The sequence below is a fragment of the Hylaeus volcanicus genome, chromosome 5, assembly GCF_026283585.1.
Source record: "Hylaeus volcanicus isolate JK05 chromosome 5, UHH_iyHylVolc1.0_haploid, whole genome shotgun sequence".
Lineage (NCBI taxonomy): Eukaryota > Metazoa > Arthropoda > Insecta > Hymenoptera > Colletidae > Hylaeus > Hylaeus volcanicus.
The window spans coordinates 19,241,762-19,269,316 of NC_071980.1; the positions used below are offsets into that span (position 1 = coordinate 19,241,762).

Here is a 27,555-nt window from a genome sequence, read left to right on the forward strand (position 1 = left end):
ATTGCGAGTATGAGTCTCGTATAATTTTTGAAAATCAGCCATCTTTCGACCAACTTTTCAGACTTAAGCCCTCGCACACCTTATCACTTGAGGATATAAGCTGACAGGTCCGCGCGGAGTTACACGGTTCGTTTGCCTTTCTCCAATTTATCACCGACGATCGGTTAGCCTGCGTTTAATAAGCGCGTTTCGACGGTTCGTGACCGACGCTAGCCGGCGTCCCTTTCTCGGCGCAGGATCGCAATATCCTGGACGGGCAGGAAGACGCGCGCGGAAACTTGACAGAGCCCGGCATGATGGTCAGCCAGGTGTACGAGGTCAGTGAGCAACGGCCCGATCGTTTATGCACAGTGGCTTCTATGCCAGCGATAAAATTGCGGCAAGTGTGTCCGGCGTTGCGCGTTGTGTGGGCCGTATATTCAACGCGACACTCGCCATTAAGTGTACAGGCCAATACGCATTTATATGACGCGTTTGATGCAAACAGAGACGCCGACGTGCGCCTCGCCGCCCCGTATAAACCGCCTTCGACCGCATTTCAATTCTTTCAACTCCACTTGGCCGGAAAAAATTGGGTGAACGAGAACTAAGGTTGTTGCAAACTTAGGTTGGTGCACGGTACTCATAGAAGAATATAACAAATAGTAAACACTGGAACGGAAGGAACTAATGTACAACTCCAACCATAATACCAATTTGTCCCAGGATACTGGAATTATTGAAATTTAATATTCCAAGTAGGCAACTTCGAAGCAGCGATATTTTTTACACTGATCCATATCGTACCTCAATTGCGAAAGAGAATTGTGTGACAAGAATATGTGCGATGGCTAACAGCCTTAATATGTCTGTTGATTTTTTTCATGACTCACCTTTAGCATTTAAAAGGTCAGTTGTTGCAATTTTGCAGATGCGCAATCTAGTTTGAACACGTTACATTATAAGTTACCGTGATCGCCTCCATTTTTGTTTTGTTTTTCTTGTTGTCATTGTTATTACATTGTACTTGATATCAAGGGCAGATGGCCCGTAAATAAAGTATTATTATTATAATAAACTCACTCAATATTTCAATACTCTAGCTGAGAATCTTACAAACAGCCACAAATCTTGCAAACTTCCAGCGTAAATGCCGTACTTTACCTTCGCAGAACATCACCTATAGTCATGCGCACGAGACGAGATAAATCTCGATCTCGTCTCGAATTCGAGATGCGATTCGAGATCGAGATTACTTGTAACATTCGAGATCGATATCGAGATTTAGCATGCCGAGATTTGGGCGAGATCAAGATTATTTCAAAATCTCGTCGAGATCTCGACAAAATGTTTTACTATATTGCCGATCGCCAACACATACGACGTCGTGACAATACTAACAATACTTATTATTTAAACAATGATGGAGAATATGATTTTGCTGTGATATTAATGTTTCACGAATTATTTTCACAAAAATTATTTAACAAGCCTTTGACTCGACATGTTACGACATGTCATGTGGTTGTTGTTTGTCCTTCCCCTTCTCTACTTTCAGAGGTACAAGTGAGCCGCAACCCTCGACGCAGGTACACGAAGGGTGCAGTCTCATTCTTCGACGATCCTTCCATTTCTTCGAAGATTTCCATTTAGCTTCCATTTAGTTCAAATAATTATTTGACAGAGTCAGACTCAGACTTTGGAAATCAAAGGGAGTTTGTTTTCTTTGATTTCCACGGTTTCGTACTTAGTATTAAGCTCGTCGACTCTATGTAGAGTATGCATCTACGTATGTATAATCTGTGTAGAGGGAGATCGAAGGAACTTTGATTCCTTCTATTTCCGGGTCTCCAGTCGCAGCAACCTCCACGTGGTGAGACCTGGTAATCGGTATTATTCGTGACGAACAATACTATAGTCACGAATAATAGCGAGCTAATGGCTGCGAACTTGGAATATGATCTTTAGATATAAAAAGTGCAAAAGTGTAAAGTGCAAAAGTGTATAATTAGTTTTCAGAAAAATTCATTGATATAAATAAATTAACATTAATATATTTTTATTGCACAATGGTAGTCAATTTTCACGACAAGTTGTAGTATCTCTTTAATTTTTCTTACATACATCTACGCCAATAATTACTATTGCTCTCTCAATGTATCTCGACATGTCTCGCTCGCCGTCTTTATAAAGCGGTAGCTTTGCAGATGCAACGGATTCAGCCAATAACGAAAATGCGTAAAAAAAATGAGTAAAGGTATCACCGTTTACTGACAGCCAATCAAACTCCCTCACTAACTTCCTAACTTCCGCTAACTTCTATACTGGCAATAATTTCTCGTCCATTACAAAGATTTAGTCGATACCAAAGGAAGTAAATTCAAGGAACTTTGCGATAATAGCTACACGCGTGGCGCGATAATCACCTCGATCGCGTACTCGAAACGCGCGGTGTTAATCGAACCCCGCCTAACCTGGGACCCTTCGATTGTTTATCAGCCCACGTTCCCAGCGATAACTCGCGACTAATTTTCAATTTAGCAGCTCGTTCCCGGTATAATGGCTCGGTTGGTATCGATAACGACGCGTCCCGATGCAACGGGCAATCTTCGGTATCTAATGCATCAGCGACGGAGCTATACTCGTCACTGCTGCCAGACACGACACAGGAAGTTCACCTACAAGTCGTGCTTGCGTGCGCACACGGGCAATTTCGCGAAGTGTTTGTGTATCTGGCGAGCAGAGTCGTATCGAACGAATCGTACATAGGCACGAAGGAAGAGGCTCTGTGTGTTTCTTCCTGTCACATCTCATTACCATAATACGGCTACGTAATTATGACAATTAGCATGCTAATTAAGAAAATTGCCATTCGTCTTGTTTCCTCGCCAGGCCCGTGTGTGCCCGCGTGTTTGCGTCTGTTGCATGCAGTTCCTCCACGCTCTTCGTTCGCCTCCTTCGGTGCCGTCTTCCTTCATCCTCGCCAACGGTCTCCGTTCTTCCTTTGGCCGCGCCACTCCGCGGCTTTGCATTCAATTAAAGCTTAATTAGTCAAGTCGACTTCCTAATGACGCTGCCTTTCCTCGGTCACGGAGACACACAACCAACGAAACGTACGTACGCGCGTAAGACGATCCCCTCTCCGATTCCGAGCTATTGTTTCGCGGGCTGCGCTCGTTGGTTCTGTTCTGATTCGCGCGGCAATATCGAGCCCGTGATAAGTTGTTTGCCGCGAACACGATACCGCGATCTTTCGACCTTAACGTGCCTCTTTCCAGCGGGGAACGGAAATGGAATTCCTCGAGGATCTTTTTTATACGAATTTCGTTAACGATCGCTGGCGAGAGGGATACTGACTTGATACTGTTTAAACGTCTGATACTAGAACTACCACGTTCTGTTAATGCGATGAATTTCCAGTTTCTAGGTTCATTGATAAGAAGGAGATTTTGTTTGGAATTTATGTGCCCTTTTGGTGAAATAAATGGGTGATTGTGTAGGGGGAGTAAAATTTTATATTTTTAAGAAGAGTCAAACGGTTTCAGGAATATGTACCTGTCAAGTTTACAGATATGGTGAAATTAGGGGGTGTACAACCCTGTACTTCGCCACTAGTTGCTCTAGAAATAGTACATTTTTCCAAGATATTTCTTCTGGTTCTTAAACAGTATTCTGGTAACTGAAGACCAACTTAAACGACAAGAAATGCATATAAAAAATTATATCTTATTTACAAAGGACAACAATTTTCAAAGAAATATAAAGAAGAATTAACAAGACACTACAACCTTCTAAAATAGATCTATGTTTGATCCTAAATAGTATTTATAATTATTGTTAAATCTAACAATTAGTTATTCTAACCATAAGTCATTGTATATTTATTTGAATTATATTATGACTCACATATGTATATAAATGTTGAACATGTAATTCACAGCGCTAATGGCTTACAAACTGATGCGACGATAAATAAATAAATAATAATTATTGTTATTATTCCGGTAACCATCAAAATTAGACACTAATAACTTTGTATACGAGTGTACATATAATTTATCATCCCTTGTTTGAGAAAAAAATTGATCCTCGTAACAAGTACATTAAGACGTTTAAAATATTTGAACTGATAAATAATATTGTACACGAGAAACATGATTATTCTATTCGATCCACTGTCTTGCAATTATAATAGTTTGGACGAGAATGGTTCATCGGTACATTTCTCAGATTACAATTTACTTTCCCCTCGAGTCACTTAAATCGCCATTAAACGTATCTCGCCAGTGAGCAATTAATGAAACCGAGACCGAGCCATCGGCAGCGTGCATCACACCGTCACATGTGTCCTTGCACAGTCACGCACAGTGCAACGGATGCGTTCTTCATATTATGTACATACCAGAGAATGCTTTCATTCTCGACACCCAGAGGCCCTCACTTGGCATCCTAAAAACACCGACACATGCACGAATACGACCCAACAACGACTGAAAGAGGTTCACAGTCTTGGCAATTCTTTGGGGATGTTTCCAGAATTCAGTCACGTTACGAAATGTCGATAACTTGTATATTGAGCGAATCATTTAATGTTGGAATATTATATATTTTCGTTTTTAAAATGGTTACTTTGGGATACTGATTATAATGAAAAAGACATTTTGTATAAGTCACACTTTTCGACTTTACAATGCCATCGGCATTTTTTAAATGTTGGAAATCTTGTTTTTATTGAAGTAGTACAGAAATTCCAATTCGACCAATGATATGTTGATTTCTAAGATGATTTTGTTATGGCTTTTTGAGCTACTGTTAATGTGAAATCACAATTCAACCTATATAAGCTTGCCCTGCTTGCTCCAATACGTATTCCAGTATTCCTCACGACTTTGCTGATGAACAGCACAATCGAGTTTATTCATCCTATCACGTTGACGTCAAATATTCAATCTACGTCGTCAAGAAACACAAATGGAATCATCTTTGTATTATTCACGATTAATGCCGGAACGACGTTCGAGTCGTTAAACATCGCGCGATCGATTTCCAAACGCCGATATCCGATTCGCGTTGCCCCCTTTTCGTCACGGTTCGGGGTAAAAGAAAAAACGACCCTCGCAGGCCAGATCGCACTGTAGAAAAAGAGAGAGGGACAATTTTCGAGGGAGCTCGCAATTAAAAGCACCGTTGGCAATAAAGAACGGTGGCTAAACTCGTTGCACGATCGACTACCTAGTATCGCGTTAGTCCCTTTTAGTCACGGTTCGTGGTATGCCGACGCTAATAAAACCCTCGACGGGTATAACTTGCAAATTCGAGTTGCTGGTCGGAGATAAACGGTCCCACGCGCCCGGTTGACCCTTCTAGGGCGTTTACATGTTTGTAATCAATCTAAACTTGTAGCGCAAACTACGAAATATCTCGTAATTGGCAGTGAATGCGTTAAATTTTGCTTACTCTTGAAATTTGCTTAGGTGTTTTTATTGCTGAAGTTTGATACTTGCTGAACCAACACCAGGAAAATTTTCAACCACGTCTGTATATTTTCTCTATGTTCTTGTCCAATGGATCAATTACAGGAGGCCAGCAGTTACCAGAAGGTTAATTAAAGGAGCCGAAGGTACGTATCCATATAATACTTTATTAATCAAGGGAATATCACGGCTGCGGTAACCAAGGAAAATCCACCGCAAATTAGGTTCGTTAACGACAGAAAGCTTGCTCGAATTCATTAGCGAGAAACACTCTCGTCAGCTGGTTAATGCGATCTCCGAATGCAAACGCGGCCAAGACAATCGCATCTCATCGCGAACAGCCCGAGCAAATGAATACCCCTCATCCTCGACGTGGTATATGGGCCTCGTAACCATAGCTCATTTCATACCTGAAGTGAGCCGAGAAGAATGAGGACGGGGCAAGAACGACGAGGACGAAGGAACGAGCGGCTCGTCGAACTCGATGCGTGGCAGATTCGGTTCTCCAATCTTCGGCCTCGAGCACTTTCGGGCTCTTCAGACGCTGCCGCCGCGCATCGAACAGTCCGTGCAAATTTCAATTTTAACTGCTAATCTGCCAGCTAATAGCCCCCTGCTCCGTCGTCCTCCCGCCGACTCGTCTTTTCTCCATCAACGACCCCCGTTCCCAATGCCAGGCCTTCCTCGCTCCGCGAGTTTTTCTCCATCTCGCTCGATGAACAGCGTCTCCTCTCCTCGACACCTCAAACTTTTCCATCCGATACAGGAGAAGCTCCTTAAAAGGAATTTCATTTCAGTAGCTGATCAGCTGTCGATCATTTCCTCAGGATTACTGTTAGAACAAATTCTAATCACACGTGTCTGCTGCTGAGAAGTAGAACAGCTTCTAAGCTTAAGGGTCAGCTCACTTGTTACAGTATAATTTTGGTTGTTTCTCGAAGTACTAAAAGTGTGATCAAAATAGAAAACTTTTTGAATGATTTTATTCTATACTAATTCAAGAAGTAAAAGTAGTATAAAAAGTAGTAAAAAAAGTATGTTTCGGCACATTTTTTCGCACCGCGGGGGGAGCTTCAGTTCTCTTCGCAAAGATGGACGATTAGTTGAAGTAGATTTCAGGTATTTCGAGGATTCTAAAAATATATAGGCAAAGGCAGAGTCTGAATGCCTCCGTGGTCCCATGGACAGGAAGTATAGGGAGCTTGCCGCAGCGATAATTATACCTCTCGAGTTCCTAAAATATTTCCAGTAAAAGGTACGGAAAGAGGAAGTTGGGGACATAGAAAGAAAGTTTGATGACGCTATAATAGGGCCAGGAATGAAAGGAACTTCGTCTTTTGCAATGCCATGTCACGAATGTTCAATTATCTCAGTAACTGAATGTGGGCTTAACGAAATCATGAATTGTTTATTTCTGGGTTCATTGAGTAGCGGACACAGACTTAAGAAAAAGTCGTGCAGGCATGGTTGATTTATTCTGAACAGCGTGGAGATCATTTAGAAATCGGTTGCAAGGATTTTCTGTACGATTTAAAATTTAACAGAAGTGTTGACACGGAAACAAATTCTGTCACACTGGAGGATAGTGTCGATGTCTTGCAGGAGATTCGTTTAAAAATTAGAAATAAATATTTTAGGGTAAGACAGAATATGAACACTTATAATTTAGACCATCTGTTTCTAATAAACATGGGGATGGTTCTACGATGATTTCAGAGCATTGCTTTAATCGAACCTCGATTAGATTATTCTATCGAAGGTTTCCAATTCATAAACACACTTAAATTGTTTTTCTCCTTATCAAAGACTTTTCGATTAGACCTTTCACAAGTCGATACACCCATAATTGCATCTCATCCTATGACAAATCGTTGCGTCTATGACCCTCGAATAATTAAAGACTCTATAAATACCAGAAATGGTTTTCTCAGTGCGTTAGCAACGCAACGATTAATATTCCTTCTGTTTTCTTGCGTTCATCTGATTCTTAACTTACTGCAGAATCGCGTATTTTTATCGACGTTTCCCCTCCCTCACACCCTCTCGTCACTTATTCGTCGCAGATCGGATGATTTATTGCAATATTTTGACGTGAAATATATATATAGAAAAGATGAATCGACAGCCGAGTCTTTATGGGCGAAAGTTTGCCACCCTCTACCACCGTCCAAACCCCGTGGACACGGCTGCACCGAACCCCCACCCTCTACGACAGTTTACCGACTGGCCAGGCGATTTTTTTCCTAATTTGAGTATTAATCATACGGGGGCGACAGAAGTTATCGGAAAAAGAGAATCGAACGACGAAAACGGTCCCCAATCCTGACGCGGGGGGACGTATTCGAGGAAATTAATAGACCAATTTACGCTGATGGAAGCAACGAACTAGGAAAAATATACTAACCCGTATGGGTGCCCTCTGTAATTCTCCTGTTAATGATATCTTTTGAATTATCAATAGATTACAATTTACCGAAGGTAAATTGGTAAAAAGAATGGATGCTGGTTGTGGAATCGTTCGTAACTGAGTTGTTTAAATTGGAATGAGATCCTGATCTATTATAACCATCGTTGGAATGAGTCATATTCAATTAGTATTTTTCTTAATATTATGGTATTCAATTTTAGTCTCATAGACCAAGGAAGGGCTGCCTATTTATTAATATGTATATATCTACATAACCAACAAGAAGGAACCTTATGTTTAACCAAAACAATTATCTTTATCCACAATAATTAGCATTAAAATCTAGATCTACTATTTTACCAACAGCATTCAACCTGGGAATTTCAAGAACCCAAGAAGATTAGAACAAAATACAACAGTATTGCAATTATTCCAAAATAGTGTTTAAACCTCAAGGATAGACGTCAACCGTATAAAAGCCTACAACCTCGATCAAGCTTCATTAATCGATACTAGCTGAGCACAATGCATCCCACAAGAAGTTAATCGCGCACGCGTGTACATACATGCTAAAACTCCAATTGATCGATCCACCCGCTCGGATGCATTACGCAAAGCGTGCCGCGCGATCCGCCCACGCATCTCGTCAACTAATTATCTAATAAAACGACAACCGCGGTTATGGTAGGAACGAGTCGCCGCTGTACGTCGGCGTCGAGCTGAGAAGACTTCTGCGCAGAGGTCGCGAGAGAAGTCGCAATACCATTAAGGAATGCATTGTGCTTGGGTCCAGCTCATTGTATTCAGATACCTTCCTCGATAGTTAGACGAGAGCCCCGTGGAAAGGGATGCTGCCGGGCCCTTATTTGCCATTCATAGAGCCGCGTGAACGCGGTCGTGGCTCGCACATTACACCCACGACGAGGAATTTTTCCTACTTCAACGACTTCCTCGACCCATGCTGGACGTTCGTTTGATTTGCAACCTGATCTCGTTTCGTCGCTGTTTTCCGAATTGGTCGCTTAACAGTGTAATCTTATACAGATTTGTGTACAGTTTTATAGAATGTTGTGCAATTTTATGGGAACTTACAGCATTTTACACGACTCAATGCAGTTGCAGTTTAACACAAGTTTTGACTATTCGGTGTGATTTTATACATTATTATTCTATACAATTCTACAGAATCGTAGAACAACTTGATTTTACACCATTGTATATAATTTTATACAAATTCATATTTTATACAATTTTATAGATTTAATACAATCCTATACAATTTTAAATATATGTGTATCCAAAACCAAGCCACGTTTTCAAAATTTCTATCAAGAAAATAATATTGCATATGAATATTCTCATACATATTATCTAAAATCTAACATGAATTTTTTTATCGAATCAGTCTACTATTATACAATTCTATGCCATGTATTTTCCATAATTCTCAACAAATTCGAGATTTTCAATCTATAATACCATAACCTACATAGAAGAACTCCCCCAAAAAATGTGTTATCTTGATTTCTCTCTCCTACCTATCACCGTACCTCCAACTAATTCGTGCCATACTCATTTCAAAGCGTACTATACAATATGTCAGATCTCTCAATCCAAACTTCAATTTCTAAAATTAACAAAAGTCCAGGGAGCGTCTCTATCAAAAATTGCCTTCCTACGATCTCCTTGTAATAATACTTGTCTCTCCACGGAATCTTCATGAGATTTTCTAAATTTAACCAATCCAATCGCAGGGAAAGGGCGATTTACCGTTTGGACGTGCGTTCGATACGCACGAAACGAAGTTACCGATGAAAACAGCGGGACAAAGCGACGGATAAACGAGTAGAACAATTATCCGCGTTCTACGTTTTTCGCGTCTCGACAAAGGGAGGCAGATGAAAGGCTCTCTATCGAGATAACGAAGGGAAAAGAACGATAAGGTGAAAGAGGGCCTCGGTGTACGAGAAGCCACCCCACGGTAATTTCAATTGCCAAACTCGAGAGAATCGAGCACTGTCGGCCCCGTCTTGCTTCGCTTTTTGGAAATTACGAGCCAAATGCGACTGGCCAACTGTCAGCTCTCGCTGCCGAAACACAGAGAGAGAAGGGAAGGAGGGTGAAACGAAAAAAAAAACTGTTTCTCATGCGGTGACGCTCTGCGTCGAATAAAGGACCAGATTTTTTTGCCTGCCCGACAGCCTGGGGGATCATTATTTGCATAAGCGTTGTTCAAGGATCCGTGACCAATCGGTAAGATCGCGATTCGTTTGGATTCGATGATCTTACGCGGAGGGGAGAAAGAGGGCGCGAACCATCATTCTTCTTTCACGGAGTATTTAACCCCCGTTGATTTATCGCGTTTCGATATTTTTTTCTACTCTATTTGTGTACACGGGGCGGCAAGGTTCGTTGGTTCCCGGATAAGTTATTACCAAAGATGAGAAAAATTTTATTCGAATAATAGTCGACGAACAAAACAACGCCGTAATGATTTATTCGAGACTTTTGTTTGTTCGGAACAGTTGCACGGGTGAGTTTTTATTCGATTAACATTAAGTCTAATTTCGTTCTGTAATTAAAATTCTAATTTTTAGTAAACGCGGGATAAAAAAATGTTTAGCAAATGTCGAAATTAGAAATTAAATAACCTTGTCGTATTACTCAAGTAGGTATTTAAAAAAATCCCTCTTTCTTCATACTTTGCATTTAATGCTGAAAACAAATATTTCCTGAAAAGTATTGTAATAAATTTTACACATCGCCCCTTATTACCATGAATCGCCACAGATTCCCAACGACAGTAAATACATTTTTGCATGTTAGAAAAGAGACACGAAAAAATATTCATCCGCAACGTGTACTATTTTATTAATGCGTATCGTAAAGACTAATAAACGTCCGTGTTTTTTCTAGACATTCGAGTTTCCAGCTGGCAATAAACATATTGTGCGCGAAGGCGACACCACCCCCAGCGGCTTCGAGGAGAATCTGATTCCTATTTCACTTGGAACGTTCGCGATCGTCGGGGAATCGGTCGTATCTCGACAACGACGTTTTATATCTCGCTCTTAATGCGTACGCGACACGCGAGGCTCAAGGGCCATCCATGATCGCTGCGTTCCTTTTCGTCGTGGATCTCGTTTCATGGAAATCGCGAGCAACGTGTATGCCGTGGACGCGTTATATTCGTTGTCGAGCTACGAAATTTGTCTTTTAGAACATACGTGCCAGAACTGGTCTAGTGGAGGAACTAGAACCTTTAGTATTGGAAGAGTAACGTAGAATAATCGTAACTTATGGTGTAATATAATTAAAATACTATAAAGAAACGATCTTCAAAAAGATGCGAAGGATCTTGGTAGAATTTCTTTTGAGGCTGGTTTTGGTATGATACGTGGACACTGATTTAAAGGTACTTTGACATGGTAATTTTCAAGATATCTCAGTGTTTGTCCAAACTATATCTTTCGCCTTCCTTCTAACAATAACAGTTGATGGATCTTGCAGTGCTGAATTAAATTATTACTGATCTAATATATTGGGTTGTCCGAAAAGTCCATGTCGATTTTTGGTGGGTGGTACGGTTCTGAATATATCGAAGTGGTTGACAACAAATAACATGCATACATCCCTTAAAAGGTGGAAAGGTTATGGAACAAAATTCAAAATTCAATAAATATATATTAAAATTCAAACGTGTTTTTGAATGTTTCTTAGAAATTGGCACGAACTTTCTGGACAACCTAATATTTTAGAATGGTTTTCAAAAAATTGCAATAAAATTTCAGTGAATTCATATTTTATAACGCTATTTCTATCGTCAGATTTGCATTCAACAAGCAACTGATTACCGGATTCTTAAGAAAAGGTGTTCTCCCATCGTTCCCCCATTATTAAAAAATGCCCAAGTATGTACGGACTAGCACGAGGATCAACGCGAGCTATGCAAAGCATCCAGCGCAAAAGGAATAAACGTATACGAGCCAGCAGGAACGCTACCGTTTCCCAGAACGTAACCTTCGCCATCCAACCCTTTTCTCATGCCTGTTAACCGTGCATCCTATTATCATGAAAACTTTCGCGAACGTATCGCGGTTTCTCGAAGACGCCTTCATCTGGCCCCCTCCTCGAAGCCTGGTCTTTTGCCTCGCTAATGTGAAAACTCGAGGACGTTAAGTGGCTCAACTAGCCAACGTGTCTTTGATGTTTACCGCCCACTAGTGCGTACACGCTCACGCGACGCAACTGCGTAACGCTACCATGCGATTCCACCGCGGTCGGCTGGCATTATCGTGCCACCGACCGACTCGACGAATCTTCCCTCCCTTCTTCAGCGGTCGCGCCATCCAACGTCTCCTCCCTCGTTCCCCTCCGACCCTTTCAGACCCGCGTATATGCACGCAATGGACTTCGTGGCAGGGATCGCTTCTTCTACTTCGCAGCCACTTAGCATCTCTTCCACGAACGTCGTTACCATGACGAATAAGAACCGAGGCGGGATTACCGGTTTAATTACCTCTACATTGTTGGCGAGGAGGTAAGTGCACGCTGGCCTTCCAACTTGCCAACCGAAGCGAGCTTAATCATTTTGTTCCTTCGTTTATTTAACGTCTCTACGGCACGAATACGAGCTCGCATACCAGATGAATATGTAGGATAATATGTAGGATAATATGCAGGATAATGTGCTCAAAAGTTTGCGAGTCAGGGAAGATTCAACTGCTGCTTCTATCTTCGTTTAGAGGCGCCACTGGTATTTTCAGCGTATGTACTTTCAATTCCTGGATTTTCTGTGGGTGGTTACTGTGTTTCTTAGATTGATTGATTTTTACTGTCATATTTGTTTATTAAGTCTGAGGCAAGATGTTGAGTGATTGTTGGATGACCAACGCAATTAATCACAACTATAACAAAGATCATAGACATACCCTTAACCAAACATCCTCTAATCTCGGTTTCTAGTTCCTCACACATCCTGTGCTACTCTTCCTTAGTCATACTCCCCTTTGACCGCTGTCCTTAACATCACTCATCCTCCGAACGATACAAAAATCCGGAAAAACCCAAGAACCAGACAGAATTCAGTATCCACCGACACATTGCGGACGTAGTTGTACAAATAAAAACTTTTAAGAGTTTCTATAAAAAAAAAACAGTGTTGACAGTTAATTCTTTTCCCTCGGAATCTAACAGAAGGGCTCGACATCAATAACAAGGGTTTCTTCGTCTTTCATATTTCGTCGTTGCTCAATTTCAATTTTTAAAGTTCAAATTGGATCGTTAGTTAAAACATTTTTCAGTGACTTGAATACACTCATTAAACTAGAGTGACTCGTATTAATATTCGGACACTATAGTACTTTTTCATTATTGCAATGTACACCCGATCATAATTCAGATGATACATTTTTTGTTGTGTGATATGTTAGAACTTATATTCTGTTTAACAGAAATGTAAATTTTGTTTATTTAACATATCGAATTTATAACATAACAAACAATTTACTATATAATGTATTATTCCTGCGTCGTGTATATCTAGCTTATATTTTCCCTTAACGTCTTCATTGCACAAGGATGGGGAGTACACGCGATACACAAACGCAACGTTAAAATGCTGTCATTAAAACCGGGCCTCAATCTAAACAGTTCAACCGACAAAGTAAACGAAATCCAGGTTCGAGCCACGAGTGCCAAGTAATTTGAAAGGCTTGTCCTCCAGAAATGGATCTCCAACGAGCGTGTTCGGAGTGGTCGCGTCTTCATTTGCATAAGCGCGGTAATCGTGAGACAAGGGGGACACCTGATTCCCGAACGTCGCGAAACGAGTTTTGGCACAGGAATTAATCCTTCCGGTCGTTAAAGTGCAACTCGTTAAGTGTGACAGCGGCTGGCAGCTGGATTGAATTGAGGCGCGTGCTATATTACGCTTGATATCGCTGTGAAACCCAACACCGCCGGCTTAGACCTCGACCCCATGAGCCGCTAGCACTGCCGGCGCTACGCTGCCACTTGCTGCCTCTATTACCACCGGCGAAACAGTATATCCTGTCAGCAAATATCGCGAGAAACGTCCATTTCGATTTGCCACTGATTGTAACAACACGATCTGCCAGAGATATTGGCAATTTTTTAGGCTGAGCGCTGATTCCAATAGGTAACAAGTGGATTCCGTGCTCGGAGTCTATTGGAGCATTATGGAGAAATTGTTGGTGACGGTTTTTTGATAACGACTGGATTATTTTATCACACAGTTGACCGGCAATTTTACACAGAAGCGACTTTTATTATAAGCGATTATTTCGTAATTGAATGTGAAAGTAAATCAATCTAAATAAATTCCAATAAATTTTATTTATATTTTATTAACATTATGAATTGAAATGAAATACTTTACATACATAACACGATGAGTAAAACTTTTATAATTTTTAATATTTTAATACTCTATATATCGCCCTCCATAAATTGAAACAGCAAACACGAGTTTAGTAGTGACCGATCAGATGTATGGAGGTTTGGAAGATACTCTAATAATGGAGACGGGTGGTCTCTTCAAAAAGCACGGTTTATTTTGAATTATTGAAGGCTTATTTAAGAAGCTTTGTCTTATTATTAGGAGCTGTTTATGTTTGTCTCGTGTACTCGTGTATAAAGTCATTTTCTTTATGAAACTTGTGAGAAACAAGTTACCTAACTACTCTGCCATCTTGAGCTAGTATCTAGAGATTAGGTAATGTGAGTACAGGTGAGTATAAGTAAAGATTTAGCCACTAACTAATAATTACTAAACCAATGGCTTGCTTTAAATAGGATGAGCCTTATGAGAGAGTCTTCCAATAATTTAAGATGAAACTTTCTGAGGATTCCACACTTCAAATACGTGAAATTAAATATACACTTGCACCTGATTTAAGTGAAAATCTTCGAAGAGTTAATCATTCGTACTTCTTGGAATATAATCATCCATTCAGACCATAAACCAATAATTATTTCGTAACGATTAAGTTTGCTAGCTACTTATTAATCTCAACATCCCTTGACGTCTCGCGGTAGAGTGATCAATGATCATTGAGATTCGAGAGGGTCGATGACAGGTGGCATGAAAGAAGGTGAAATAGGCCAATAACCTACGTCCAGTGAAAGAACGAGGGAAACAAATTGGAGCAATGACCGGATTAAACGGCAGTTAAGAGGTGGGATAGGTTAAGGACTTCGGTTGACAAAGAAGGTTTAGAAAAGGAGAGGACACGGATGAGAGAGAAGGCGATGAGGGTGAAGTCGGAGCGTTGGAGATCAGCTGACTGTACTAAAGAACTGATGAGAATATCCTTAGATAAAATTCAGATTTCACGGATCAGGATTTCTGGATGAAAGTTATTTCACAACTGGTCACGACTTAATATCACATAAATCACATAAATCAATAATTAATAGCATTGTTATTATGAAAATGCAACTTTTTGGCGAGAAGAGAGTTTCTTCTTCTATAACGATGATCATCGACATGAGAACTGCTGAATTATTGTTAGGATTTTACTGCAAACCCTATTCAAGGAAATGTACATTTGCAACGAGTACTTCCAGACGGTGAATTAAGTTTGAATAATATTATAACAGCAATCTCACATTTGAAATGAGTAAACAAAAAGCCTTCGTTATACAAGAGGCTTTTATCTCGCTGCACAATAATGCACGCAATGTGTCTATTTCAATGAATTGGATTCCACGTTCTCTCAACTTCACACGTGCACTTCTTCCCGTCTTTAACTCGTTATTGCACACCCTCGCATATGCCCCTACGCTTCACTCTAGCACTTTTGTACAGCAACAATAATTATATTCAATTTGCAATCTTATTATTATCAATACATAATAGTAATGGTCGAGAGTCAATTATCAAAATATGTCTGATAAATAACCTAATAAGATAACGGTTCAACTAATACATACACATCGCTGTATTGTGATTCGCGTAACTGATTAATTTTAATGAGCCTTATCTCCGATGCAATGAAGTCTCGATGAAGTAATCGAAAGCCGTCCACAATTTATGCGAATAATGATTTCTTTACTCTATCTCTATGCCACTCTATCGCGTGGCACTTCGCGAAGACGTTCGTTTCTGTTCGCGAATTACGTGTCATCAACGATTCGCGACTCAAGGTCGCTGTTTAAACAAGTGCAGCAGCTCTCTGTGCGTCAACAAGTTCAGTTTTCGCGCGCAGTAGAACCTCCTTGATTTTCGATAGTACACTGAGGAACGTATAATGATTCTTTCATTCGAATGCACATGCATCATTGCACTCATTAAAAAAAATATGCTATGAGACGAATGTAGTACTCTTTGAACTGTTTGTATAATCCCTTTGACATTTTTGTCTAAATGTACTGATAACGAAGTTATGGATTGTCACATTTGCTTGGTCCACTTTGAATGTGTACTACGTATTGATTTCAAGTATTGATTTCAAGATTTTCAAGATTTTTTCGAAGTTATGGATTGTCACATTTGCTTGGTCCACTTTGAATGTGTACTATATATTGATTTCAATAGTTTTAGGATTAGATACTCTAGAATTTCCGATTTTCTCTGACAACAATGGTCCAAACGATGAAACTGTTGCATAACTGACAAATTTAATTATGCCTGCATAGGTCTCAAAGACCATGGGTCCCATGGAAGTGACCGACACAGAATCCACAGACACCAGTTTATATCGATATAAACATTGACCGCGATATACATTCCCTGCGTGGTCAAAATTACATACAATATACTATTATACATAAATCCTAAAATTACATACTCTTCACAATTAAACGGAGAAAATGTATATCGCGGTTAATGTTGGTGTCGATAAAAACTGGTGTAGATCAAATCTGCTGTCAATGAATTCTGTCATTTCCATGGAGCTCGATTGCCATATCTACGCCAACGTTCCCAAAATAATGTTTCGTTTACTTTCAAACGAAATAAATGAATGAACTTTTTCGACACGGTCGGCGACGACAATCGCGTGCTTCCATCGTCCTTTGGCCTGCTAAACAGAGTTACATAAGTCGGCATTAACGTCGATCGGGTCTCACGCCTGCACGGACACGAGTGCACGCGTGTACGCACGCGCCTATTCGCCCACGCGAATGCGCGCGGAGTCGGCGCTACGTCGTGCGCCGCTGTGAGCTAGCAATTACCTTAATCCGGTGAATATTCCGTGGAATAAAAGGGCCGAGGCGCTGGAAGAAAAAGAGCGACCGTCGGTGGAAGGAGACGCGGATGGAATTCCAAGATGGAGGGAGTATTAGACAATTGGCAAATCGCGAGCAGTCAACGAGCCAGAGGTCACTCCGTGCTCGTGTCCGCGAAATATCGCGAATGCTAAGAATGCGCCTTTTGTTGCCTAATCGCTAATCTCTTGGAGCCTCGCGGAGACGATCTTCTGGTGGTCGCTCGTCGTTAGGGGGATTAATCTACACGGTTCTGGATGATTCTTTCAGGAACCTCATTGCAAAAGCTGGAAGATAACCGCGTTCCTCTTAATTATATTGGTGAGAATGATATGGTTGTAAAATATTAAATTAAATGATTGGTTTATAATGAAACAATTTATACTATTCTAGTTTGAGGGTAAAATAATGATGGTATAGAGGAAGCTTTGAATTTGAGATGAGGCTGTAAGTAAAAGTTTCGATCTTCTAATATTTTAAGTGATTTGGAGCGAAATTAAATATAAGTGAATGACTACAGTGAGTACTGTCTAAGAGGCGCGTAATTAGCCCCACCACATTATGGAATTCGCCTCAATACCAGGTGGAAGAAATAACGTGCAATAACCAGGACCCCTCAAACATAAAGGGGATGTCGATGGGTCCTGTTGACGTCTAAGAGTTGCCATACAGGCATCTAACTAAAACGAGTTATAAATATCCAGTTCAGATATTTTTTATCGTCTTCCAAAAGCTGTAGAAACTACCAATCTAGGCGAATGACCTCGACCTAAATTGCTTTAATAATAAACAAAATATCAATCTAAGAAATTAAGAATTCCCCAATTTGACCAGTGATCATATTAAATTGATTTTGTCAGTACTTTAATCAAGATTTTTGTAAAACAAATATTTAGAAGTGTGCAAACATCCTCCTATATCTTGAACAATGTTATCGATCATGCGATTATCGAGTCCATCGTACAAAGTGCTCGTTAGTCGCAGCAACGTAACGTCATTCCTCCGAATTCGTCCGCGGCTACCCTTGATCCGCTAATTACCACAAAAGGAACCGCTTATTTTGTAATCACACGTTTACGCTCCCTCACACGCGTAACGCCAGGAAAATTACCAACTTTGCTCGGTCTCTATTACGCGTGCCACTATGTGTGCGAGCCCACGACCGTCCGACTCCGCTGGGAATTGAGAGTTCCGTTTCTTTTAATTCAAAACTTCCGCGAAACGGAGCTGCTCTCCACTGACGCGGAAAGTGTGTACGCAACTTGGTGTCGTTCGTGATTTCTTTCAGTGTGTGCGCGCGCGCAAAACCGTTTGCGCAAGCATGCTTTCGCGTCCAAAAATATTTAGACTCGTTATTTTGTAGGACGGAACACGATGAATTATACGAACAAGGTATTCTATTTGGTTGCGCAAGCACACTTTTCGATATTGTGATACCTACATTTGGTAATTTCGGTATTTTGGGTGTTTGTTTGGTCTCTTTTGTGAAAACAGGTAATTTGAGTTTGATTTAGTGAAATTTGACAAGGTATTTTTCTTTTTTTCTTTTCTTTTATAACGCTTCATTATTTCTTGCCTGGAATTTAAACGTGATCTTCTAAGATTTCTCTGTAATCACTTTTGGATAAGTTGTAAAGGTATAGTGTAAATTGAGAAATTATTGACATTAGAATATCAAATTTACGTTAATGTAACCGTCAGATCGCCGGATTATATATATATATATATATATATATATATATATATATATATATATATAATAGGATATATATAAGATAAGATACTTATTATATATATATCGGATTATATATATATAATAAGTATCTTAATCCTGCATCGTTCATACATATGCCAAAAAATATAATACACCTGATTAATCTATCCTTCCACGATGATAAAAGAACAGCTGACACGTAGTTCTAAGATACTTTCATTCCGTAAGACATAAAAAGTTTTCATAACAATGTTCTATGGTAAACTACCTATACATACCTATAAATTTGCTCATTGCATGAATTGTAAGAAATAGGAGTTGAACTCTCGAAAATCGTTGAAACAACGCGTGAGATAAAAATTGCGCATCCCCATGTTGGCTCGTTCCGCGATCGTGGAAACGGCACTGTTTATCGTCCCTGCGTGGAAGGAAGGTATCCGGAGGTCGAGGAAGGGTGGTCAAGTCTGGGTGATATGAGAAGGGAGCCATCCGGAAAATGGAAGTCGGTCGGAGGTGTCCGAAAGAGGCCTTGAAATTGCGAAAGACGATAGGGGAGGCTGCGAGTCGGCTCTCTTTGATCCACAGGCGTGTACACACCTTTACGCAGTTTCTAAAAACCGAAACCTCATTATTATCCTCGCGGGCTGAACATTCAGCGGGATGTATATATGTATGTATATAAGAATACCTGGTGCCTCGAAATTAAGCTTTCGATTTCACGCCCCTTGAATTAATGATTTCTCAAAAACCGCCCTTCGAATTTTACCTGATGGAAACAGAGCGCTGGCGATACCTGGATGACTATACGAAAACTCCTATTTCTTGACCGTTGGCGGTGCTCCTTTTAACGTGGAGAGTATCCAAGGATTTGTGAAACTAATTTACCCCAATCGTGTTTCGGGTATTCGGAGTGCGTAGCGCAATAGCGCAAGGAAAGAAAATTGTATGCTTAGACTCTTAGGTAATTGAATGTTCTTTAGGAATTTGGCAAATTGATTCAGGTTTCACACGTGTTAAGTCTAGTTGATAATGAAAATAATTGGCGTAAAGTATTGAAATAAAGGTAACTAATTAAATTTGTAATAAAAATTGTTAGACATATACAAAACCTAAATAAAAAGATGTAGCACTACCCAACATAATTTATGCAGTATACCCCAGAGTTTCTTTATCTTCAAGTCGTAATCTCCTGAGATACAAAATAGAATTTTCTCGCTCATTGCTATCATTCCAAAACGACCCTACTATCCAATCAAAAATAATTTATCCTGCTTCGATAAACGTTTCACCTAACTCCTCATTTTTTGGAAACTTCAAGAGAATTTCTAGACTGCCGCACAGTTTTATGATCCCATTCAAGATACTTTTCCTCGGCTCAATATCAGCCAATAATCCACGATGATTTTACGAAGGTACGAAGGACAACTTTCGAAGAGGATTACAGCTACTAAAAAGGTCGGTGGCAGAGGCCCGTCGAAAAAAAGAATATAAGTACAGGAGTCGTAAAAACGTGGAAAAAGAATTTGCGTTTCTGGCAAGCTTTTTAGGCCTGTAAAGCAATTAGCGGACTAATAAGTGACACGCATCGATTGATACCGCGCTACCTGAGCCCGCTAGCGCTGCAGGGGTACTTGGAGATCCCAGTGCACCATAAACGAAGGTACCGTAAACAGGAGAACGGACCGAGGGTAGAATTCGGGTCGGGAAACTGTAAAACAGCCCGATGGTCCACGTTATATTCCCGTCCTGTCCATTTTGTCTATTTTTTTTTCTTCTCCTTCGCCACTTCTTCTTAGGTTCTTTTTTTTTTTAAATTACCGCTTCATTGAACGTTATGCCGCCGCTGCGAACCCCTCGACCTGAATTAGAAAGGCCAGAGGAAAATGAGAGGGAGCGAGAGAGTGAAAGAAAGAAAAACAACCTCTCTTTTGGCGAAAATAGCAGGCCAGTAAAGTTCACCACGGGCTCTTAGGAACTTCTTCCGTGCGAAAAAGTGGGGAGAACAATCGACGGCGAATGCGTCTAGAGTTTCCGCAAGTGGGCGAGCAATTCAAAAAAGAAAACAACGTGGAAGACGGGGGAGGGGGGGGATTTCTATCGAGCGTAACAAAAAATCCTATTTCACGACGAAATTGTTCCACAAAAAAAATGTAGAAACGTTACAGGATCCTGTGCACTTGATGTCGAAGAGGACAAGGAAACTCGTGGTTAAAAAAATGTCGAGGTTCCTAGGATACAACTACTCGATAATTTAATTGTTTTTTTTACATGTCATACCTGTAAGGTAAAGTGTCGAACTTTCAGAAAATATAAAGGCTGATTTGATTTACACGTTGCTGGAAAACGTTACACGGTATTGAAAAAACTCATGCACTCGATGTCAACCAATCTCGAAAGTGTTCAAGCATCCTAAGGAACAGCTACTGCACCGTTCAATTTTTTTTAATACTTATTACGTATACACAGCGTAGGGATTTCAGAGGGCTTGAAGAGAGATTTGAGTCACACGTTGCTGGGAAAGCCTATCGAGGTTGGCCCGATCTTTGCGTCCCAACAAATCATCGATGGAAAATGATGTTTTGGCGCACCTGGCCCCTAGAGACCTCCGACGTATCGACGAGTGGTGGTTAAAACGTTCCCGGATAGAAATAAACTTTTCTTCTGCGTACACGCGCGCTCTATAGAATCAAAACCTCTAATTTGGCGCTTAATGGGAGGTCTTTATTATTCCTGGAGGGTGGCAATCCGTAAAGGAGCCGAAAGGAGCTGCTCCTGGGGGGGCGAAGCGATTTTCGCAGGGGGCGCGTGTTGAGAATCTCGTATGTCGCGTTTTTTTTCTAAAAAAAATTGAAATTGCCATAACGGTAACAGCCTCGAAGAAGGTGCGTTTGAATCGCAGGGTTTCGCTTCGTTCGAATTTCACCATTCAGGAATTCTTTTGGAAACTTTGTGGAAAAGAAACGGTTCCCTCGCGTGGTGGAGTCGAGCAACGAGGGCGCGGAAAATATGGGTCAGAGACCAGATGGAAGGCTGTTGAAAAATTTGGTGACACCTGCGAACACTTTACTTTTTTCAATCATTGATATTCACGGTGTATATATATATATTAGGTCGTTCCATAAGTCCACGCCACTTATTCTTCTGCAATTCAATATAATATATGAAACATACCCTTATGTGTTATAGTATATACTATAAAATTATACTATACAATTTCTATAGTTTTTTTTTTTATTTAATATTGGCTCAGTCTGCAGCACGAACTTGTGGGGTGATCTAATACATTTCTTTCTATGGTAATTGGGTGGGTTCAGTTCTTCGCGAAGAAATTTGTTAATGTATATTTTTAATTGAAAGTTGACACATGAGAGTATACTGAAGAATACTCAAATCAACCCCTTCGACGTTATTGGTAAGTCACTTATTTAGTACTTGCATGATATTTTAAAGTAAGTGCTTCTATGGCATATAATATACACTCACACATGCATGTTTATTAAGCTCTGCGTGATGTTTCCTAATATATTTTACACTGAACATTTGAATCCAAAAATATTTAAGAGCACTGTAAATAAATCAAATTCATTCGCAAGTAATTAAAATTGTTTAATCATTTGATTCGGCCCACTTGTAACTTTTTTCCTCAATGAGCTGCAATCATAAATATTCCCGAGGAAAAGTATTTCCATCACAACAAATTCGATTGAAGATAAACGAGATTAAGAACCAAGAAAATAGACCCGAATTACCTACTTCATCTTATGATATGCAACACGTGTAACACGACAAAGGATTATATTAATTAAAGTGGACGTTGTTCGCGTGGTTTGTTTCAATCTTTTCAATTTTGACGTTGTTGTGACTTGTTGCACAGGGGACAAAAGCGTCGCGGACTGGTCGCTTCCAAACAGGTTCTCAGGAAAGCCGAGGGCGAGGGATAATACACCTTTGTCAAAGAGTGTGTTCACGCGTGCAAAGAGAAGTGTTCGGTCGGTCACTACCGACGCTGCTTGAGATGTCAGAAGCCGCAGGTGGCCGAATGGTAGCCTGCAATTCACGTATACAGCGTACAGACAGGTCGCTGGGTTTTGCGAGAGGGTCACGGGGTCAGGAGGCACCGACTTCCCGCTGCTCTACCGGGTGTCTTGACCAAAAATTCCACCGTAGACCTAATAATAATAGATGAAATCGAAAATCAGGGGGAAACGCGAACAAAATTGGGCGCGCCATGAAGTGGAAGCAATTAGAAATGAGGATAGTGGGACTGAAATCTTCTACTTTAGACTAAACTTACTCATTTTCGAATTCTATCAATACTTTGAATTAAATTCTAACGGAAATTCTACTCATAGATTAAATGAACTCCTTTAGAATTTTCATGACAATACCACCCCATCAAATATTTCTTCAATTTTGTATCTATTCCTTCTCTTAATCATTTTTTGGTCAGTGTGTTTTCTACCAACTATTAATTCCTGAATTTAATTTTAACCCATCCACTGCCAACTACGAGATGTCTCGTAGTTCAAATTGATTGGAATTACTCAAGGGTGAGTTTATAGCTCTTTGAGTCACGAATTATTGCACAATAGATCGTAAATTTTCTCTTTAAAACAATAAATTTAATACCACTTTTTATTATCAAGATAATAATTTAGATCACACATCTGCATTAAATCTTGGCGCTCAATAACTCTTTAAATTCGCTTGAATGGGTTAAAATAAACTATATTAACCATAACTCAAATTTTGTGTCTGCATATATTCAAGACACAGTTCGATTTCCATTTGAAGAGTTCTCCCTCCAAAAAATCGAGAAACCACTGTACCGACTATTCCATTTCCTGTTTCCAAAGATGACCCTGAAAACGTTTAACAACAATAAACGACTTATTACGGGTGCACCGGACATTGTGAATTAATTAGAAGGTGAAAACCCTTCGTCGTATTTACATTAAGGAAACGTTCGCGTTGCTTTCCAGGGAACCATTTAATACACGGATGCGAGGCATAATTTTACGAGCGCAAATTGTCGGTCACGAAGCACCCAAAGAGGGATTAAACGGGGCAGAAATGATTTCACCTGTAACCGGGGGTTCACACTCGGGTGCACCTTTTTACTGAATCAACATATGACGATCCAGCGTTAAGGATCTATGACCGACCTCGAGGGAGCAAATGGTACACCATCACGCAGGGCACCTACGTATTTCCATACGCGAGGTTACCCCTTGCCCGAAGGTTCGTCCCGTTCAACAGGGAGAGAAAGGGGAGCCCAGGCACCTGCGATCGAAAGTCGGGTCATGCAAATACCTGCACGCGATGAATAAAAAAAGAACGAGGGTTCGGGGCGAAAGGGTGCACTTTATTCAGATTAGGGTCCCGTCTATGGTGTTTGAACACCCTTTCGTAACGCCACTCGAGCTCTCGATTTTCAGCAAGTGCCTTTACCCTCTGGCACGCGTGTCGTACATAAATACGGACAGACCACTTTTTTTTTTATCCAACCCTTTATCCACCTGCAATCGAACGTCGTATTCAAATATGTGCTTTACCCGTCCAAGAATCCGTTCGTTTCATTTTGTACAGGTTCCTCGAATTTAACGCGTGTAAGTGTAATTATTATTTACAGTAATGAGGGCTCTCTTTAGAATCTTAGTTGCATAGTCACACTGATATCGAATAATAATATCTAGGAACATCCTGACAATGTTGGCCTACTATATCATTGCGAAATTTAATCATTTATTGACTAGTTTACGGAGGGACTCTTTGGTGCATTTCAGAATCTCTCTATTTGGCTGCACTCATTCTACGAGTTTTTATGACACCGTTACTAGAACCTGCCAATTTACCGTCAAAGATATGTAGAAGCTAATGGATTCAACGTGGGATCATAAATCTGTGCCAATTTTCGAACGAAATTTGTCCAAACAAAAATGATAATTACAGCAGATGCTTGGATTTTCGAAATAAACACATGTAAACATGACAATGCCTGGAATGACTAGGAACACCAATGAAAGGAAAAGAGATGAAAAGGGGTAGAAAGGGATACAGGGACCCTAGTAGAGCTAATAATAATACAAAAAGAAATAATTAATTAAACATATTACTCGGGAGGACAAACGATAAGGGATGAAAAGGGATACAAACACCCTAACAGGGCTAATAATAATGTAAAAGGACCAAAATAATTAATTTAGAAACATATTTCTCAGGAAGACAATACCGACGAAGTGAATATTCTAAATCCTCTCTGTTTACGTGCTATCATAAAATCCAAAATCACGATTATCACGCAGACTCAGCGGTTAATAATACAACGAACAAAAGAATCGTGCAGAACGGCACCGTTGAAGCAAGAATTCGCGGAATAGCCGCACACGCGTGCCCGTAAACCTTCTGCTGGAGCCCGACTCTCGGAATCAGAGCGCGTAGATATTATTCGCGCCTCTTTCGTGAATTCGCGTCGGTAGGGGCGTCATTAAAATCAATACCGGCTCGCTCTCCGCTCCATCTCCCTCGACTCTGCCCTCCCACCAGCCGCGACTCGTCCCGTTTTCGTCTTCATCCCTCGACGCTATTCATCCTCGTCTCCGGTATGTGTGTGCGTGTATGCGCGGGGGGTTGGTAGGTTCGCGAGGGGGTGAAGAAGGGATGCTCGCGTTTCCTAGTCCCGACGTGGGAGTCGCGCGACGACTGGTGGGGTCGTCGGGGAAGACGGGGGATGAAGTGAAACGCAAGAAAAAAAAAGGTGGCGGCACGAGTAAGACGGGTGCACCGAAGAGGGGTGGAAACGCGATAAGAGAAAGGGTGGTTCCCCCCCGTTCGCAAGGTTAGGTAGCCGGTACACGCGATAAGGAGTGGGGGGTGGCGTTCCCCATGGCCAATAAGAACCTCTTTAAAGCGCCCTTTTTGCGCGCGGAACTGCGCATGCCGGATTCAAATCTGCCCTGAACCGGGGTATCGAGTGGTGGTGGTAGTGGCGATGGTGGTGGTAGCGTGGGCGGTGGTGGTGGTGGTCGCTGGCTATATGGAAATATGATAGCGCGATAAAAAGAGGAAGAATGGCAGGGATGCTTGTGTACGAGAGGGAGAAAGCGCGGGCGGGGATACTGCGCGGATCCTACGACCAATAAAGGCCCAGTTTAAAGCGCCTCAATTTTTTTTTTTGCAACGGCACTGCGCATGCCGCATTCAAATGCTGGGGAGTGGTGGGCTAGTATGTGAATGCGTATGGAAATATGATAGGTGAGTCGCGTATTTGAAGAAATGGCGTCCGTGTGGATCGTGGGGGTAGAAATATTTAAAGGTTTCATACGCTGCGGGGGTTTGGGAAGAATGGCGTCCAAGATTCTTGGATAAAGGGTTTTGAAAAAGTGCATTATATTCGAGGTAATGCGAATGAAAATGAAAAATGAAGACAAACCGGACCAAGCAGTACATTTTTGTGGATAGAGAGATCGTTGGTTCTTTCTTCAAAATTCAATAATTTTGTTTATTGACATAATATCATTGAAAATTCTAAGGCTTCGGTTAGAAAACCCTATATTTTCTCGCTTCACTTTGATATACAGGATGTCCCATAACTGGTGGTACAAGAGGGGGTGGTTCTACATGAAAAATTGAATCGAAAATGTGGAATAAAATTTGTTCGTATGACTCTTTATTTTCGAAAAAAAATAGGTTTGAAAATTTGTTGAGTACTAATTCAAAGAAATTTAATTTTTCTATAAGATGGAGTACCACTACACTATAATGGCGAAGAATGTGCCATTTAAATGAAAATTATCACTGCTGGATCGGCCAAAATACCTTGGCCACCGCGATCTCCGGATCTGTCACCTTTAGATTTTTATTTGTGGGATCATGTTAAGTCGATTGCGTACAGCGATGACATAAGGAGCGTTGAACAATTTAAACAAAAAATTATTGTATCGTTGGAACAATTAAAATTGCACAACGACACATTAGAAAACGTTCGATGCAATTTAGTAGGGAGAGCACAGTTATGTTTGCAACAACGTGGATCACGTATAACACACGCAAAAGTACAGTAAAGGATTCGGTTAGGTGGCTCAACGCGAGAAGCTTCTTGCGGACACTTCTTTAACTAATTCCTGGTTGGCCATTACAGTCGTTTTCCTCTCATTGTTACGAACTACGTTTACAGTGTTTGAAAACCGCTCGAAAAAAGTAAAGTACATTCTACTTTGATCATTTCGATCCACAAAGTGCGACTGTAGTGCTTTTGAGTCTAGAAACTTATGACAAGGTAAGCTTCTCCGAAAAGTAGTAATGTTTAATATTTATTCTTCATGCGAACGTGTACTTGTCACAATCTTTGGAACTTTATTTTATAGTGTCAACAAATGTCATATTTATAATTTGATCTAATATTTCGCTTTGATCTTGGATCAGTGATTTGTTTCGCGAAAACAGTTGAACATGATTAATGTAAATGTGAAATTCCTAAATTGTTTTTCTTTTTACACGTTCACGCCGGCGTGTACTACCGGTGGTTCACGCTCGCGTGTCTATCAGATTGTGTGTATTACCGCGCCGCCCCATGGCGAGAAAAACAAATAGCAACATTGGCGTAAATGTGTTAAGTCATATGTGAATATTTTTAAACTTTTTCACTATTCTAACTACGGGCATTACGTTTTTAGATTTCCATCAAAATGTCTCGTATACCGAGAATGTTATACGTTGGAATTCTTGAACTGATTAACCCATCAAGAAAT

The 27,555-nt window shown here is 40.6% G+C and overlaps 1 pseudogene; it reads right to left on the minus strand.

Moving 5' to 3' along the window:
* The window catches only part of LOC128877477 (uncharacterized), a 60,799-nt pseudogene that overhangs the window by 31,777 nt on the left and 1,467 nt on the right, over positions 1–27,555 (minus strand).